We start from the raw sequence: 6,000 nt of genomic DNA, 5'->3' as shown, positions 1-6,000 counted from the left end.
TTTAGTAGATTTTTTTTATTGTGGCTTATTTATCTTTATAAGAAGTTTGTAACCTCGCTAAAATTAATGACTGAAAATCAGTCATAATAGTGTGGTAACAAAACTATACTATAATGTCAATTGCTGGTAAGTAAACTGACTTATCAGATATTAAAAAGCATTGCTCCCATCAACACTTGTATCCTCTTAATATATTGCAGTCATCATATTATATAGCACTGTGTACTTACAATTGCTCATTTTGCCTTTCTACACAGATAACTTCTCTTTTTCATTAGGTCTATATCACATAATTATAAACTGACTAGATGAATCCTTCCGAGCTCTACAGTATGTAGAAACTGGAGGTAAATTTTCCATGTATGAGTCATAAGTCACTGCAAAAGTCCCTGGCAGGGTGGAGGAGGGAGCAGCTGGGTCAGGAGTTGAAGAGGGGGATAATAAATGTAGGGACAAGAGACTTCCTGCTTCTACACAGCAGAGAAAAGAAGAATTATCTGGGTAGAAAGACAAAATAAGCAATTGTAAGTACACAGTGCTATATAATATGATGATTGCAGTATATTAAGAGGATAAAAACTTTGATGGAGGAGGAATGCTTCTTTAATCCAAAGCTTCATAAAAAAATGGAAAGTTGTGAGCAGTTTAAAAGGAACTGTCACTTACAAAATGCTATTTACCTGCGATATAGTTATGATCTGCAGATAAATAGCATTTAAAATTTTGTTCAACAGTAACGGGATCAGCGGTTACAGGAAGAAAATTAAGTCAAATTCTCTCTGCAGTTCTAGTCATCGGGGCAGTGCAGGAAGCAGAAACAGTCAGCGCCCACTATACAGTAAGAACATTCTAACAGCTGCTCGGCACATTGGACAGCCAGCTATGCAGTGGGCGTAGAGTAAGTTGTCAATCAATGTGCTGGTGGGGGGCGATTACAGAACGCTCAGTGGATAGTGAGCGGCGATTGTTACAGCTGCCTAATAGTGAGGTGCGAACGTGCTCTGATAATGTGTTATCTGAGCATGCTCGGGTGTTATCAGAGTATCTTGGGCGTGCTCTGTTAATATGTTTGTTTGAGTCCCAGTGGCTGCATGTTTTGCGGTGGTTGACAGCCACATCACATGGGGATTGCCTGTTTGTTAAGGAATCCTAAACTGTCAAACGCTTATAGCGGATTTATATAAAATTGCAGGTATTTTTACAAAAACCCTTTGGAAAAATGGCAGTTACCATTTTAAGCATTTATTGCTACTTCTCTGAAAAAATATGTATGCATATTTTTAAGTAATATAGTTCCATACAACACTTAAAAAAACATGACAAAAACTAAAACCATTTTAAAAGGGATTTTAGCTTTTTGTTTTATTATTAAAAAGGCAGAATGGATGATCTGTCTAAAAAATACATACCTAGTAGTGATGAGCGAGCACTAAAATACTTGGGTACTTGTTGGTCGGGTCGAGCAAACTAGAATACTCGGGTGCTCGACCCGAGCAACGAGCCCAATGTAAGTCTATGGGAAACTCGAGCATTCTTCAGGCGGCTCCCCCCGGCGGTCTGCAGAGGGCCTAAAAATTGCCCAAATCGATGGGAACAGTGCTGAAAATACATGGGAACAGCATGGGGAAGACCCCTGGAAGCATCTCTGACTCCCAGGTCTCTGTCAACAATGTTGTCAGAGGTATTAGGCCACTTTTACGGACTCACAAAACATACAAAAACGAAACCAAAATGGATTTTCCTGGGCAATATGTTAAGGAACATCCTTTCCAGGGTAATGACTTGTATATAAGTCAAAATAAATAACCAAACACAAAAATGCTCCGCCACACAATAGGCTATGTTCACACAGCGTTGCTCTCAACCGTAACAAATGCATTCACCAGGAAATGTCATTTTAACATTTTACAACTTTATCTGGCCATGTGGTGTGTGAGGCATCATCAGACACATCGTGTCTCATTTATGTAGAAAGTCACAAAGCCTATTTTTATAGGGCCATCAGGCGACATTTACTATTCTTAAAGGGCCAGCAGTCGGCCTTCACTATTCTTAGAGAGCCATGAGGCGGCTATGTTTTATTGTTCCCATTACTAAAGAGTGGGTCTCCTATACTGTTATTGCGTATGCAGTGAGTGGCAGGGCTGCCCAAAATTTGGACGCATCCCAATACCCCTTTGAAGAGACATAGAGGAGGGCCTCCTGAAAACAATGATTCCATTATTAGAAAGTAGGTCTCCCATTGTGTTTGGCTATGCAGTGAATGCAAGGGTTGCCAAAAATTTGGAGGCACTCCAATGCCCCTTGGAATAGACGTGGAGGAGGGCTTCAAAAAATGTTACCATTAGAAAGGAGCGGGTCTCCTATACTTGTAATGCCCATGCACTAAGTGTATGGGCTGACAAACATTTACGGGGTATACATGAGCATACTGTATAAAAAATTTTTTTTACGGGCATCAAACACCTTTTAAAAAAAAATGTGGGTGTTGAATCACAGACCACGGTCACCCTGGTGATATGGTGGTGGAGGATGAGGAGAAGGAGGAGGACAAGAGCAAACAGCCAAAATCAGGAAGCGTATACCCATGTGTGGCTGTGAAGAGGTGCATGGGAATACACCTCCCAAGAAAAGACACTGGATTTGAGTTTGTTACGCTGCTATCATTCAGTGGTGTTGAGAAGTCTGGCCCAATCCAGCCCTTGTTCATTTTTATAAGAGTTAGCCTGTCAGCATTTTCAGTTGACAGGCGGATGCGCTTATCAGTTATAATTCCACCAGCGGCACTAAAAACCCGCTCTGATAAAACGCTGGCGGCAGGGCAGGCCAGGACCTCCAAGGCATAGAGAGCCAGTTCATTCCATGTATCCAGCTTGGATACCGCATAATTATAAGGCACAGAGGAATCACGGAGGACGTTGGTACGGTCAGCAAGGTACTCCCTCAGCCTCTTCCCAAACTTTGCACTCCCTTTGAGAGTACCCCGCGCCTCAGGGCTTGTGCGATGGGAGGGGCTGAGAAAATTCTCCCAGAACTTTGACAGTGTTCCCCAGCCGGATTGAAGTTGTGTCTCTCTCGTCTGTACTCCTTGGTAGGGTTGAGCGAGTATGTTCTGTCAGAGTATGCTCGGGCCGAGCTCCGAGTATTTACAGCTGCTCGGTGAAAAGGTTAAATTGCTCCCGTGTGCATGATTTGCAACCGACAGCTTTATTACATGTGAGGAATGTCTGTCAAACCGTTGCAAATCATGCACACGGGAGCGATTTAACCTTATCACCGAGCAGCTGTAAATACTCGGAGCTCGGCCCGAGCATACTCGGCGAAAGGGTTAATAGAACATACTCGCTCAACACTACTCCATGGTTGTCCAATGAAGTGTGACCTCTGCCGCCAGCGTTTTCAGATGGGTATTTTTTTTCAATAGTTCCGCAACAAGGGCCTTCTGGTACAGCCCAATTTCTGTAGACCTGTCAGCCTCAGGAATAAGATATAAAGTTCTCCTTGTAGCGTGGGTCTAGAAGTGTCACCAACCAGTAATGACTGTCACCCAAAATTTTGAGAACACGAGGGTCATGGGAAAGGCAGCCTAACAAACTCAGCCATGCATGCCAGACTGCTAACAGGCAAGACTTCCGTGTCCTCATCAAGAGGATGACCGACTATGCTCTCCTCCTTCTCTCTGTCCTCTGGCCATCCCCGCTGAACACATGGTATGACAGCTGTGCACGTAGTACCGTCTATAGCGCTCCTGTTCTTCCTCCTCCTCATTGTCACCCAATCCACGTTGGGACGAGATGAGGCTGGGCTGTGTGTTATCATTAGAAAAGAAATAGGGTATTGTAGAAACCACTTGTAATTCGGTATGATACAGCAGAGAAGTGGTGAAAAAAAGTTAAAATATAACTTTTATTAATTCAGCTAAAATAACTCAGACTTCATAAAAAGGTCACAGGGACCATGAGTGCAAGAACTAATTGCCAACCTGTTATAGAATGTACACCTCCCCAAGTATTGTGAGTGTTAAATGACACAGGTGAATACTAATATGCAACTCGCCCACCAAATTGACTGACAGATGGGTGGTCAATAGAGGTAGACCAGCTGAGAGAAGCAACAAACTGGGTATGACATATTTGTTAATTTAGAGAGTCACTATAATAACGGAACAGTCTCACCACTTTGATGTCAATAATCTCCAGTGTTCTCATCAGCTCACAGACCAGGGCTCCTTAAACTCAGCCTCCAGCCGTGCAATAGACACATTCCCGACGCGTTTCCTCACATTAGTGGATCATCATGGGAGTTAAGTGCTGGTGAGTCAAGGGCTGTCGCCAGTTCTGGCGTGCAGCGCAGCTCAGACAGCGTATAACCATTTTATATTAAGCTGCGCTCCTGTGCAGCCAATACGTCACTTCCAGTTGTGGCCCCATTACTTCCGACGCATGGACCGCATCAAATGGCGGTGACACGCAAACGTCACTTCCGGTATTCGCGTGCTACAGCGCTATCACATCGGGCAAGACGCTTACTACAGTAGTGATGGCAACCAAAACACTAAACCGAATGGTTATCGCTATGGTGAAAGGGAGTGGGCAGGGCTCCCACTACAAACCTTTGTGGTCACAAAGGCTAAAGATAGAAAGGTTGGATGTGATGACATATATCCCATTAACATCACACAGCACCCTAATAGTGGATGGCACTGGAAATCGGTCACGGGGTCAGGAAAAGTCAGTGGGATGGAGGCAACTGGTGCACAAAAACAGATGCACAGACCTCCCAAAATGAAAGGTGCGTAGAGAGTTAAGGAAAAAATGGATTACAGGGCTTAAAGGGGCAAGAAAATGAGGCACAGGGAGAGCGACTATCGGGACCGCAGGTGGTGACAGGAAAAAGAAAGGAGATCTAGACAGACCCTATCAAAACCCTAAGCACAGTAATCCCTACCTAACAGTTGCTTCTCTCAGCTGGTCTACCTCTATTGACCACCCATCTGTCAGTCAATTTGGAGGGCGAGTTGCATATTAGTATTCACCTGTCATTTAACACTCCCAATACTTAGGGAGGTGTACATCCTATGACCGGTTGGCAATTCGTTCTTGCACTCATGGTCCCTGTGACCTTTTTATTAAGTCTGAGTTATTTTAGCTGAATTAATAAAAGCTGCGTGTAATCACCCTGTATGGTTCCTTGCTCCATCTCATCGTGCTCTGCCTGCAATGCATCCTCTTTGATTGTGAGCAGAGAGTTTCAGAAGACAGAAGTGGGATGGTGACGCCTATTATGGCATCGCCGCTCACCATCTTGGTGGAGTCCTCAAAGTTTTGGAGCATGGTAAATATGTCTGACATCCATGTCCACTCCTGAGGTCTTATGTGTGGAGTCTGAGCTGAATACCGACAGCCTTGTTGATGCTGGTTGTCAACAACTTCCCTCTTCTGCTCACAAATCCTTTCCAACATCTGCAGTGTAGAGTTCCAACACATGGGGACATAACACACCAGTCTGTGAGGTGGAAACTGCAAACACTGCTGAAACACGTCAAGGGCGGCGGAAGCTGTAGGTGACTCTCTAAAATGGGCACACAGGCGGCGTACTTTAAACAAGCAGATCCGACAGCTCTGTGTAGGATTTGAGAAACCTCTGAACCACGAGGTTAAGCACATGGGCCAGGCATGGTACGTGTGCGAGTTCGCCTCGCCTCAGAGCCGCCACCAGGTTCTGGTCATTGTCACACACGACCATGCCTGGCTGTAGGTTCAACGGTGTGAGCCACAGATGAGCCTGCTCTTTCAGAGCTGTCCACAACTCTTCAGCATTGTGAGGTTTGTCACCTAAGCATATTAGCTTCAGCACAGCCTGTTGCCTCTTGGCCAAGGCAGTGCTTTCAGCTTGTGACTGATGTGGTCATTTCAGAGATGGAGGCTGAAGAGGAGGAGGCGGCTGAGGAGGATGGGGTGCAGGAGCTGTAGACCGTGAGGGCAACCCTGATTGACCTAG

General features: G+C 44.9%; 1 protein-coding gene across 2 annotated transcripts in view; it reads right to left on the bottom strand.

The window, feature by feature from the left end:
- The window catches only part of GMDS (GDP-mannose 4,6-dehydratase), a 704,434-nt gene that overhangs the window by 546,815 nt on the left and 151,619 nt on the right, over positions 1-6,000 (bottom strand). The gene's annotated exons all lie outside the window — the stretch shown is intronic.

This window comes from Phyllobates terribilis, unplaced genomic scaffold, assembly GCF_046119375.1.
Source record: "Phyllobates terribilis strain yellow unplaced genomic scaffold, ASM4611937v1 Scaffold_4__5_contigs__length_816908805, whole genome shotgun sequence".
In the NCBI taxonomy this organism is placed as follows: Eukaryota; Metazoa; Chordata; class Amphibia; order Anura; family Dendrobatidae; genus Phyllobates; species Phyllobates terribilis.
This window is presented reverse-complemented; position numbering and strand designations above follow the sequence as displayed.